The sequence below is a fragment of the Myxine glutinosa genome, chromosome 1, assembly GCF_964187855.1.
Source record: "Myxine glutinosa chromosome 1, kmMyxGlut1.1, whole genome shotgun sequence".
NCBI classification, from domain to species: Eukaryota; Metazoa; Chordata; class Myxini; order Myxiniformes; family Myxinidae; genus Myxine; species Myxine glutinosa.
This window is the reverse complement of record NC_136261.1, coordinates 421,203,046-421,216,983: the sequence shown is the minus strand read 5'-3', so window position 1 is coordinate 421,216,983 and position 13,938 is coordinate 421,203,046.

Genomic DNA, 13,938 nt, shown 5'->3' with positions numbered 1-13,938 from the left:
CTGTCCTGTACCCGATGCTCCCCCTCTCTCTTCATTAACGGTATGGACCTCAAACATCCGGGGCCTTCGCTCAAACCTGACTGATCTCTCCATACAGGTTGCTTCTGACAATCCAGACTTGATCTGCTTAACAGAGACTTTCCTCCTTCAAGATGTATCTGATTCCTTAATATCTCTTCCTGGTTACTCCCTCCTCCGGTATGATAGACCTGAGCCTCGGCCTGGTGGTGGGGTGGCTATCTTTATCAAAAACTCTCTTCCTCACTCTCCTTGCACTGCCCTCTCTCCTCTTCACCCCCAGGAGTACCTCTGGCTACGGCTTCCTCTCCGCTCCCACCTTTTGTTCATATGTGTTCTGTACCGTCCCCCAAACAGTGATGACTCCATCTACATTTCACTGTCTGACAACATGGACCAACTTCTATCCACTCATCCCAACTCTCTCTTCCTCATATGTGGTGACTTCAATTGTCATCATGCCACCTGGTTGGGTGTGGGTTCCTCTCTCACCAATCATGGCACCTCAGCAAAGGACTTCTGTGACTCACTGGGATTGACACAATCTGTCAATTTCCCGACCCGGATCTCAGCCAATGGAGTATCTTCTCTTCTAGACTTGGTTATGACTAACTTCCCTGCTAATGTCTGCTGCTCTTCTTCTGCTCCAATCGGTTCTTCTGATCATGTGCTTGTCAAAGTGGACATCTCTCTGGCCATTCTCAGAGAGCCTCCTCAGCATCGACGAGTCTGGCATTTCACTCAGGCCGACTGGGACGGTCTTCAAGCAGCCATCATTCGTCTGGATTGGTCTCCCATCTCCACTGCCTCTGACATCAATTCTTCCTGGGAATTCTTCCAAAGCAAACTGATCTCTCTCATGCACAGATTTATCCCATCTCGCCTACAGTTGTCTTACCCTTCCTCCCGTCCATGGTACACTGAATCTTGTGGTGAGGCAGTTGCCCTGAAACAACTTGCCTTTGCCTCTTTGAAGGCTAATCCAACTGAAGGAAATCTCAGTTCCTTCCACCAAGCTCGGAACAAGTGTGTGTCTACCCTCAGGAGTGCCAGGAAGCACTATCTCTCCTCACTCAAGAATGAACTCTCAAACCTGTCTCCTTCCTCCAAATCCTGGTGACGCCTGGTCAAATCCGTTTCTGGTGTTTGTTCCCCCTCCATCCCCTCCCTTACCTCAAATGGCCACACAGTTGACATCGCACGTGAGCCGAATGCCTCAACTCTGTGTTTGCCTCAAAATCCTTAGTCCCAAACCCATCTCTCTCTGTTCCCACCTTTCCCAGTCGAACCAAACTGCTCCTGGACTCTGTGACCTTCTCTCCTGACAAGGTGGAGGAGTTTTTGTCAAACCTCGACTCTGATTCTGCAACTGGACCAGATGGCATCAGCCCACGGGTCCTAAAATCCTGCTCTGCCGCTCTATCTCACCCTCTCTCTGTTCTTTTCACCCTATCTTTTGCTCAAGGTCATCTGCCAGCATCCTGGAAATCAGCAAACATTACCGCTTTACACAAAAAAGGTGCAAAAACAGATCCTTGCATCTACAGACCAATCAGCCTGCTCCCAATTATCAGCAAAGTCATGGAATCCATCATTGCTTCGGTTATGAAATCTTTCCTCTTCTCCAATGGCTTGATCTCTGATCATCAATTTGGTTTCAGACCAGGTCACTCTACTCTGGACATGCTGCTTCTGCTGTCTCAACAATGGATGGAGGTCCTCAATGCCAAACAGGAAATCAGAGCTGTCTCCCTTGACATATCACTTGCCTTCGATACGGTCTGGCACCCAGCTCTGCTCACCAAACTCTCCTCCTATGATATCCATGGAAATCTCCATGCATGGCTTGCGGACTTCCTCTCTGGTCGTAGTCAACATGTGGCCCTGAATGGATTTCTCTCATCTCCCCTTCCCGTTCAGGCTGGAGTTCCCCAAGGCAGTGTGCTGGGCCCTGTGCTTTTTCTGGTCTTCATCAATGATCTCTCCGACTCTCTGGAAAATCCTCTGTATCTCTTTGCTGATGACTCCACTCTCTACCGCTCCATTCCTCTTCCCTCAGATCGGCAGTCTGCAGCCTCCTCACTCTCTGAAGACCTGGACAAAATCACAGACTGGTCAAACATGTGGAACATGTCTTTCAATCCTGACAAATGTCACACTCTTACTATGTCTCTCCGAAAAGATCGACTGGACAACCCTCCCATCTACTTTCTCAACAATCCTCTCCAAGAAGTTCTGTCGCTCAAGCTTTTGGGTCTCACCATCTGCCATGATCTTTCTTGCGAAAACCACATTTCCAAGCTGGCCTCCAAAGCCAGTCGCCGACTGGGCATCCTCCGTCATGCGAAGTCCTTCCTAGGCACACCTGAGCTCCTCACAACATACAAGGCTTTCATCCGCAGCTCAATGGAATACTGTTCTCCCCTATGGGCTGGTGCTCCTGCCTCACACCTGGCTCGGCTTCACGCTGTTGAATCTAAAGCTTTCAGGATCATTGGAATCTCCCGCGATGAAGCTATCTCTGAGGGCCTTTCACTCACTCACCGCAGGCAGGTAGGTGGTCTTTCTGTCTTCTACCGACTCCTCTCCGACCTTGCTCCCCCAGCTCTCTCTGTGCTCTGTCCCCCAAATATTCCTACAGGTCGCACAAGATCTGCCAGCCACCCTCTGATGGTTAAATTGCCGAAATCTCGGCTCTCTGCTCACCTTCACTCTTTCATTCCTCTTTTCTCCCGCCTCTGGAACAAACTCCCACACTCACTTCAATCACACTCCTCCCTCCAGGTCTTCAAAACAGCTGTTCACCACCATCTCTTATCTTCCCCCATCCAAAACCTTGATCTTTTCTACCCCCACTAATTCACCCCAGATCCACCTTGTTTGAAATTCCAACTTCTTTCCTGGAAGTCTTGGCAGTGTCCATATGTTTTATACCTCTCCCACCCCCCCCCCCCCTTCCCATGCCTCCCCGCCAAAGCCCTCTCCCTCCCACAGTTCTCTCGATGTCTCCATGTCTCTCGGTCCCTGCTCTCAAATGTTGTGTTTGTGTCCTTCCCCCTCTCTCCCCATCATGTCTACCGCTCCCGATGTTATTTGTTTTGTGTGTCTGTTTGTCTTTCTGTGTGATTAATGTTCGCTCTTTCACGAGCCTCGATCTTGTATACAAAACAAAACAAAAAAAACTAAAAAATAAAAATAAAAAAAACTTAAAAAAAACAAAAACTGAAAGCAACTTTAAATGGTACTCTGAGAGTCAGCCTCTCACCCATCCCACCTCAGATTGATCTCATTGGTTCTCAGAAGCAAACCCAGGTATCCCACTGACGTAAGCAGCACTTTGTATTTGAAGTTTAAATGTCTTAAATAAGAAATCAAGTAAAATTATTGTGATTCTTATTATATTTTACTAGCATGACTCAGCGTGCTCTGCGTGCCTCACCACAAGTCGTTTCAGAGGAATGGGCATCTTTGACCATTTCGGTGTCTTATGGGTCTTCCTGGTGTTTTGGGTCTTCAGGGTCTTTTGGATCCTCTGGGCCTTTAAGGGTATTTTGGGTCTTTGAGGTGTTTTGGGTCTTTCGGGTATTTTGGGTCTTTGGTGTCTTCAGAGGCTTTTGCATCTTAAGGGTCTTCAGTGTCTTTTGTGTCTTCAGGGGCTTTTGGGTCTTACAGGTCTTTTGGTTCTTCTAGGTCTTTAATGGTCTTTGGGTCTTTGGGATCTTTTGGGTTTTTGGGTTTTTAGGGTCTTTTTGAGCCTCAGGGCCTTGAAGGCTATTTTGGGTTTTTGAGGTATTTGGGGGTCTTCAGGGGTCTTGGTGGTCTGAAGGGTCTTGGGGAAATTAAAGGGTCGTCAAAGGTCTGAGGGGACTCAGCGGTCTTAATGCAATTAAGAGGGTTAATCAAGATGGTGGTAATTTTATTTGAAGAAGAAGAAGACGTTTTCGTCGCATATAAACATAGCGACATAACCACATACGTTTGCTTTATTATAATAAGATTTAATCCATTGCTGCAGACAGCTACATATAACTAAGTTTCTGAGATGTCAGGATTATGTGTGTTGATCCTGAAAAGTTTAACTTCCAGCAAAGTGGAGACTCCTTGATGCATGTGTGTGAGACAATTGCACTGAGGAAAATAAAAACAGGTTTTATATGTTTGTGTGTATTAAACAAGAGGATCAAGTCTGACCCTGAACAAGACATGATGCTGATGTCACCATAAATAATACCCACACATCACTTTCAAACTAGGATAGCATCCAAGTTCTACTCAGGTCTTTGAAGACAGAGAGTTTTGGTCACAAATACATGGAATTAGAGTGGCCGATGCAGCTTACCCCCTTATGTTGGGCTCATCAGGATAACGTACTGGCAAATAATTTATTTGTGACCATGCTTCACAGCTCAAAGGTGAGTGTGGCTGTCTCTTACGTATACTATCAGTGTAAATGGGGTGATCAAGCTGGATACGTTTACCGTTTACCTATGATCAAATTGGACAAGATAATAACTAGCAAAACATTCCAAACTGAGTAAAGAAAATAACATGCATAACTTTTCTGTGATTAACATAAGCACTGAATCCTTGGCACGTCATTGGTGAAATGGAAAACTTCTTGGAGTGGCTCAAGTTCCAAGGCCGGAGAGCAGAAACAGCCCAAGCAGTGATGGTTAAGCTTGGAATTGAGAATCAGAAGGCTATTCGAGCTTGTACTGAGTCGGATGCATTGCTGACTGAGCTCTCTCTGTCTCTGTCTCTGTCTCTGTCTCTGTCTCTGTCTCTCTCTCTCTCTCTCTCTCGCGCCCCCTGCTGGCCGTTCGTGTGTTGGGCGTGGCAAGATGGCGTGCACTGGTGTTCGTGTGCTGTAGCTCCGTGCTTGTGGTGTGTTGTCCCCCCCCCCCCCCATTCCTTCCTTTCCCATCGCGCCTTTGTCGTGTCCTTCTTTACCACCTGTGCCCCTTTCCCTCCCTTGAGACAGAGAGAGTGAGAGAAGAGCCCAAAGGTGAGAGCAGACCCGTTCGGTTCAGTTTACCTGCTCCGTCGGTGCTGTTTACCTTACTCGCGTCGTGTGAACTTTATTATTCATTATTTCATTTCGACTTTATTTATTTTGTGTCCTTTCCGCCTGGTCAAGGTGGAAAGGTGAGACATCGCCGTTATGGCGAGTGTTCGTGCACGGCAGGAAGGGTTTGAAACCCTAACAAGGAAGCATGCTTTCGTGTGTGTCCCTCCCGAAGGTGTTCCTACCGAGGACATTATCCTAGCTGCAGGGAATGTTATCGGCGATGAAAATGTCCGCGCCGCGTCGCGGATGAACCAAAAGTTTGTTGTTTTCGTGTCGGACGAGAAGTTCGTGCATGATGTTGTTAGTACCGGTCTGTCATTGAAAGGTGGGCAGTTCGTCATGGTTTCCCCGATGGACACACCGGCGATTAAAGTTATTATTTCAAATGTCGTTCCGTTTATCACAGATGATAAGTTAATGGCTGTTCTGACCCGGTATGGAACTGTTGTTTCCCGAATCTCGATGATTCCCCTGGGATGTCGGGATGAACGAATGAAACATGTTATGAGTTTACGGAGACAAGTATTCATGGTGCTTCCTGATCGCGGCGACGATACAGGACTAAACATCTCGTTTAAAATTTCGGTAAATGATCGTCAATATCAAATGTACGCTTCGTCAGGCACCTTAACGTGCTTCCTTTGTGGAGCCTTCGGACACGTTAAAAGGTTTTGTCCCAAAGCATCTTGTACGAAGTGCGGCAAATTGGGACACACCAATGTGGGCTGTAAAAAAGAAAACACCCCGACCGTGCTTCCTCATGCCTCGACCGTGCTTCCTCACGCCTCGACCGTGCTTCCTCACGCCTCGACCGTGCTTCCTCACGCCTCGACCGTGCTTCCTCACGCCTCGACCGTGCTTCCTCACGCCTCGACCGTGCTTCCTCACGCCTCGACCGTGCTCCCCGACGCTCAAACCGTGCTCCCCGACGCTCAAACCGTGCTCCCTGGCGCTCAAACCGTGCTACCTGAAGCCCCGACCGTGCTTCCCGACGCCCCGACTGTGCTTCCTGATGTCCCAACTGTGCTTCCCGAGGTCCCGACTACGCTTCCCGAAGCCCCAACCGTGCTACCTGAAGCCCCAACCGTGCTACCCGAAGCCCCAACCGTGCTTCCCGAAGCCCCGACTGTGCTTCCCGACGCCACGACTGTGCTTCCCGACGCCCCGACCGTGCTTCCCGACACCCCGGTGCTACCCAAACCCAGTGAGATGGCACTTGGTGATGCTAGTACAGCTGGCGAACCCATGAATGAAGAACTTGTCATACTGACCAAAAAACGGAAAGCACCACTAACAAATAGCCCCGATGGTGCGATAAAGAAGGCTGTCTTGGGCAGAGACACTGTCTCTGCAAAAGAGGGCAAAACGTTTACAGCAAACGAAAATATCGAATGCCAAAGTGGAAAAGAGGATGTTACTGATTTCCCAGGCTCTGAGAATAAAGCCTACATTGATCCGAACAATGCGGCCATTTTTGAGCCTGAACGCGAAGCCCTACCGGTTCCCCCTCCAGTAGCTGAGCGGACTGGTGACCAAACAAATTGCTCTGTCTTACAAACAGAAATCGTAACCCCGGCTACGCAGAGATCTGCAGCCATTTGCCAAAGCACACATAAAGAAAGTAAGCACCAGTCTGCTCGTGAGTGTGTACCAGAGTACCCAACGAAATCTCAGGAGATGCATCCAGAGGAGCTCGTGAGAGCTGCAAGTAAAGCCCAAGATCCAGGTGGGACATTATCAGACCTGTCAGAGTCTGAGGACGAGGTGGAAGTGACTGAGCTGTCACAGTCATCAGCATCTCAGTCACAGATACCCCCCCAACACATCGTGTCGTTTCCAGCCGAAACGTACAGACAGCGTAACATAGTCATTAAAGACTATTTTGCCGATTTGGTTGCATTCATCCACACTGCAAAATCCATAATTAAAACGCCTGAACAATTTGACCTGAATACGTCACAATACCACAGGTTAAGAAAATTCATCACACGTGCAGGTGTAGAGTGTTCCCAGCCACAGGCTGATTTCATCAATACAGGATGAAAACTATAAAACTTGCAACTTTAAATATTAACGGTGGTGGTGCTAGCCACCTCCGCCAGGTTCAAGTAAAAAACATATTTCAACGGAAAAAGGTGGATGTGATCTTACTTCAAGAAACTCACATCACACCAAATGTGGAACATAACTGGCATCAACTTTTTAAGAGCCAATGCTATTTCAGCAATTTATCAGCTTCATCTGCTGGAATCGGCTTCTTGCTGAAGCCAGGCCTCGTGTGTGAGTCATGCCATTTTCAGGAGGTAATAAATGGTCGGCTTAGCTCTCTCAAACTAGTAAGCCATAACTTCCATTACACCATTTTTAATGTGTATGCGCCAAGTGATAGCGTAGAGCATAAGTCCTTCTTCACCTCAATGATAAATCACTTAAGATCGGTTGATTTTGATCATTGTGTGTGTGTCGGAGGTGATTTCAATTGCACCTTCGACCCATCGGTTGACAGAAACTCTGTCGAACCCCATCCTGAGTCCCATGTACACTTATCCAATTTTTTTAGCACAATGGGCTTCGTTGATGTTTGGCGGTTGCACCACCCAAACACATCCCAGTACACCTGGTGTCAATGCGCCAATAGTCGAGTATCCTTGGCAAGGCTTGACAGATGGTACATCAACGTACCCTTTAAAAATACTGCGGTTTCTTCAAATCTTTTTCCTTCCGTGTTTTCAGACCATCATATGGTAACCCTAAACCTTTCCTTTCCTCAACCCGCAAATAGGAGCGCTTATTGGAAGTTTAATGTTAGACTTCTAGAAGATGGTATGTTTAAAGAAGCCTTTCGTGTTTTCTGGGCAAGTCTAGTAGCAAAGAAATCTTCCTTTTCTTCATCCAGCATATGGTGGGATAACATGAAATCTCAAATTCGGGTTTTTTGTCAATGTTTCCAATCACACAGCACAAACGACAAGCACTTTACAATGGCCCGGTTGGAATTGGATATTCTACAATTGGAGAGTAAATTGGCTCATGAAAACAATGACGCCAATTACCGGTTATTGCTTGTAAAGAAAGCTCTTTTAAGGGAGTTAGTTCAAGAGAAAGCAGCCGGTACATTAATTAGACTTAGAATACAGAATGTAAAATTATCAGACACCCCAAACAAGTCTTTCTTTCATTTAGAATCCTTAAGCAAGCCATCACGGCTAATCTCTTCTGTTTTGGACTCAAGAGGCAACGTTGTTGTCAACGAGGATGATGTTAGACTAAACATTATTGAATTCTATACAAAACTTTTTGAGGAGCAGACTGTTTGTAATGATACAATGATGGATTTAACCTCTCACCTCCCCTCCCTAACTGAGGCTCAACGGTTGGAGCTTGACCTACCAATCACCCTCCTTGAGCTAACCTGTGCTCTTGCTGCCATGGATTCAGGGAAAGCTCCGGGTATTGACGGTCTACCTCCCGAATTCTTTCTGACATTTTGGGACCTTTTAGGCCCTGAGTTGCTGAATGTTTTGGACACTTCTATACAGACTGGTATAATGCCGCTGAGTCTAAGAAGAGCCGTAGTGTGCTTGCTCCCGAAAACTGAAGATCCCCGACTTTTGGTGAACTGGCGACCGATCTCCCTGCTGTGCACGGACTACAAGCTTTTTTTTAAAGTACTAGCTAATCGACTAAAAAAGGTTATTGGTGATCTAGTACTGCCAGAACAGAGTTACTGTGTTCCTGGAAGATCCATCCATGATAATATTTCTTTAATCAGAGATCTCATTGATGGTAACCGTGTTAAAGAAGACTTTGGAATGATGTCGCTTGATCTTGAAAAGGCATTTGACAGTATCGACCATAAGTTTATGCATCATGTGTTACAGGCATGCGGCCTCGGAGCAAACTTTCGTTCCTACATTTCCTTGCTATACACAGATGTATTTAGTTTAATTAAGATTAATAATGTGCTGGCTCCCCCCATCAAGGTTCGGAGAGGGGTTCGGCAAGGGTGCCCAGTCTCTGGTTTATTGTTTGCTCTTTATTTAGAGCCTCTTCTCAATCTACTGAGAAAGAAGATTTCTGGAATAGCACTTTCTCCCATGAGTGCACCGCTAACCCTATGTGCTTATGCGGATGACGTCTGCATCTTTGTAAAAGATAAGGATGATATTGATATCCTTGTTGAGTGCCTATCAAAGTTTCACGCTGCCTCCTCTTTAAAAATCAATTGGAACAAGAGCAAGACGTTATGGATACCCTCCCTTTATCGCAACCTTCTTCAGCCTGTACCACAGCCGCCCCCATCCCTCCCCGCAGGGTTGCTGTGGGGAAGTGAGGGAATTAAGTACTTGGGCATATTCCTTGGTTCCCCACAGTATGCTCAGAGAAATTGGGACGGGGTAATTGAGCAAGTGGGAGAAAGATTGAACCGATGGAAAAGGGTTTTACCTCATTTGTCCTTCAAGGGCCGTGTGCTAGTGATCAACAACTTAGTTGCCACAATGTTGTGGCATAGGTTCATCTGCCTGCAACCGCCGGAGGCCCTACTCAAAGCACTCCAGGGCAAACTGGTGGACTTCTTCTGGGGAGGCTACCACTGGCTACGACCCGATGTGATATGTCGCCCCTCGGCTGAGGGTGGCCACAACCTCGTCGACATCAAAGCCCACCTAATGGCCTTCCGGCTGCGGTCCATTCAACGTCTCCTCTACATGGAACATCTGCCAGGCCGGCTCCCTGCATGCCTTGTACTGCAGCGAGCGGGTAGGCTCGGGTACGGGTTTGAACTTTTTCAAATGAACCTCCAACATGTCGACATATCGGTTCTCCCTGCTTTTTACCAAAGCCTCTTAAATGCCTGGCAGAGTCTTTCTGTGAGTCGTCAGGCGGACACATATGTAACGAAAATGCTGGCACACGAGCCTTTGTTCTATAACCCTCTCTTTCCCGACATTCCAAAGAGTCGAGATTTTTGCCAACACTTAATAGCAGCTGGTATCGTGAAGGTGCGGCATCTCCGACATGACTCAGGGTATGGTTGGAAATCCGTAAGTGAAATCGCCGACCTGACAGGGATTTGGTCCCATAGGATGATTGCAAAAAAATTTGAGGAAAATGATTCAGGTGGCACGGCAACTTGGCCTAACTTGGACTCGAGGTACAGAAGAAGATCTAAATGAGCCGACAGTGCGTAAATTGATTGTTGAACCCATTCAAAACGATTTGCCCCCTGTTAGCGATGGGTCAAAGCTTTTCCAGACAATGGACAGCAAGGGCATCTACAAGATGTGCCTCAAGCTGTTAAATGGGAACCCTTCGTTAAATGGAGTTACCCGATGGAAAGGATTGTTACCCGGAGGACCCCCCTCCGAACCTATCTGGGAAGCCATGTATAGTGAGCCCACATCCAAAAGAACAGGTGATCTCCAGTGGCGTTTGGCCCACTGGATTGTTCCCTCCAACACGTTTATTAGACATTTTTCTCCTGTATCTGTTTGTTGTCCCTTCTGTACAGTCAATGAGGACTTGTTTCATGCATTCATAGACTGTATCCGGTTATTTCCTTTGTTTCATTGGTTGAATTACATTGCACACGAAATGCATGTTACTTTTTCTTTGAGGAATTTCGTATTTAGTTTTGCTCCTAAACAGAATCCTGCGTCTAAACTGTTTAGTTTCCTAATAGCAACTGCGAAACTTGCTGTTTATTTGACAAGAAAAGACAAACTATCTGGCAAACCGATAGAGCACTGCAATATCATGTTGTGTTTGAATGCATTAGTCTCAGCAAGATTGAAACTGGAATTTACCCTTTCCAACGAGGCCGGAAATTTTCAAAACTTTGTTGATACTTGGTGTGTTGGTGGGTTTTGTGAGGTTAAAGAAAACGAATTTAGAATACTGTTGTGAGATACTGATTGTTTCTTATTTGATGATCATTGGGTGCTTCTTCTTCTTCTTTTTCTTTATCTTTTTATTGGCATTATTGATTTCATTGCAAAACGTGTATATTGTTACTTTTTATATTTTTGTAATAAAAGGACTAAAAAGTCAAAGTCTCTCTCTCTCTCTCTCTCTCTCTCTCTCTCTCTCTCTCTCTCTGTCTCTGTCTCTGTCTCTCTCTCTCTTTCTCTCTCTCTCTCTGTCTCTGTCTCTGTGTCTCTCTCTCTCTCTCTCTCTCTCTCTCTCTCTCTCTCTCTCTCTCTCTCTCTGTCTCTGTCTCTGTCTCTGTCTCTCTCTCTGTCTCTGTCTCTGTCTCTGTCTCTGTCTCTCTCTCTCTCTCTCTCTCACTCTCACTCTCACTCTCACTCTCACTCTCTCTCTCTCTCTCTTTCTCTCTTTGCAATGTATGCTGACTTCAGTAAATTTATGAATTCTTTTTCGAATCCGCAATATGTCCAGATTGCAGGTTCTTCTGTTTTGGGAAGTATTTTCGTCAACTTGGATAATGTTATTCGGGAACTTTCCAGTTTCTCTGAAAAGATTTTCAGATCCCAAAATTTGTACCAGGACAATGTTTCTGGTTTCTATGGAATCGGGCAACGTAATTTCTGCAATCTCCAATTTCAGGATGATGGATTAACATCCAAGTGTGGTACGTGACGTATTTTTTAAATTCAACATGGCATGTCAAGAAGTAACCTTTTTGTTCTGTGATATTTGTTTTGTTTTTGCCACCAAAGGTGGATGGAGGTTATGTTTACACCCCTGTCTGTTTGTCTTTCAGCAGGATATCTCAAAACATAATGGATGTACTCGTATTCTGATGAAACTTGGTGGATAGGTTGTGTGTGTGACGAGGACGTATTGGTCTAGATTTCGGTGAATATCCGGATGCGGATCCTATAATTAGCCCTTCCACCGTGCAACGTGTGTGTGTGTGTGTGTGTGTGTGTGTGTGTGTGTGTGTGTGTTGTCGTCGGTTTTTGCCTCCATATGCGGGTTTCAGAAGGTGGAATGGAGTCCTTCCAGTCTTGAAGTATTTTTTTTTTTTTTTTTCGTATACTGAATCGAGGCTCGTGAAAGAGCTAACATTTACTTCACAAACAAATCAACCAGACAAACAAAACACACAAAAAGAGGGAGCGGAAAACAACATGGAGACATCGAGAGATCTGTGGGAGGGAGAGGGCTTTGGGGGGGGGGGGAGGCATGGGAAGGTGGGGTGGGAGAGGTATAAAACATATGGACACTGCAAGTACTTCCTGGAAAGAAGTTGGAATTTCGAAAAAGTGTATCTGGGATGAATTAGTGGGGGTAGAAAAGATCCAGGTTTTGGATGGGGGAAGATAAGAGATGGTGGTGAACAGCTGTTTTAAAGACCTGTAGGGTGGAGTGGGATTGATGAGAGTGAGGGAGTTTGTTCCGGAGGCGGGAGAAGAGAGGAATGAAGGAGTGAAGGTGAGCAGAGAGTCTTGATTTTGGCAGTTTGACCATAAGAGGGTTGCAGGCAGATCTTGTGCGACCTGTAGGAATATTTGCGGGACAGAGCCCAGAGAGAGCTGGGGGGGCAAGGCCAGAGAGGAGTCGGTAGAAGATGGAAAGACCACCAACCTGCCTGCGGTGAGTGAGTGAGAGGCCCTTGGAGTTAGCTTCATCGCGGGAGATTCCAATGATTCTGAATGCTTTGGTTTCAACAGCGTGAAGACGAGCTAGGTGTGAGGCAGGAGCACCAGCCCAGAGGGGAGAGCAGTATTCCATTGAGCTGCGGATGAAAGCCTTGTATGTGGTGAGGAGCTCAGGTGTGCCAAGGAAGGACTTTGCACGACGGTGCAAATTCACCTCTATTTCAGTAATAATGTGAGAAGCAACTTCAAGCAAGTGGCTTATGTTTGATTTTATTGATGCATCTGTGTACAATTATACCTTCATTCTATTTATTTGACTAGAATGGACCATTGGGGGACTAGAAATGCCCGGTTGTCATTATCTGAATGTTTACATAAACGAGTTGTGATCATATTCATATGGCTTGTCATAAATATATTTCCATACAGGCACTAATATTTACTGAAGATATACACCGATGGTACCAAATTGTGGAATAATCATGCCCCCTATGCATATAAATCCCATATATTATGATAATCCAGTATTTCACAGACCAAGTTGTGAAGTTTTGTTGTTCTCAAAGTTTTATTTTGAGGCCTCTTTTGAGGATCGTCACTGAGCCCCGAACAGCTTCCAACTGCAGTTTGTTTGTTGTCATATTCCCAGGGATCGTTTTATAGATGTCTGTATATATATATTTTTTGTCATTTCCATTGCTCCAATAATCACTGGTACAATTTCAGCGCTCTTCGTCTTTTCACTTCATTTTTGCGATCTTGGTATTTCATCATTTTCTTGAGTCCTGTGCTGTTGAGGCCAATTTGGCTGGGTCCTTACATCTAAATTAGCAGTGCTTTATTTTCTTTTTTTTGTACCCAAGTATGATATCCGGTCACGATGCTTTGTTTTCCAAGCTTGATGGGATAATTAGGTTGTACCTGAGCCAGGGATTACTTCATTGTTTTCAGTGATTGCTTTTGGATAACTTTTCCATGAGTTTTCTGGAACTGGAATATTTAGACTTTTGCAGATGGGTTGGTGGATTACTCCACATTCCTTGTTGTTTATGTGGGTGTCTCCCAAACAGCAGTTTTGTCCGTTGGTTGTTTTCTCATATAGTTGTGGTCTTTCCCCAAATGGTGCAATCTCATCTCCACTATTTTCTTTGCCAACTCCTATTCCAGTCTTCGCCCTTCTTCATCATCCTTGTACTCCTTCTCTCTTTCACCTCCCTGTTCCCTTCTGTCCTTCCATGTGTGTTGTTCAATGTTCAATTCAATCACCATTCTCATTTTCATCCCATT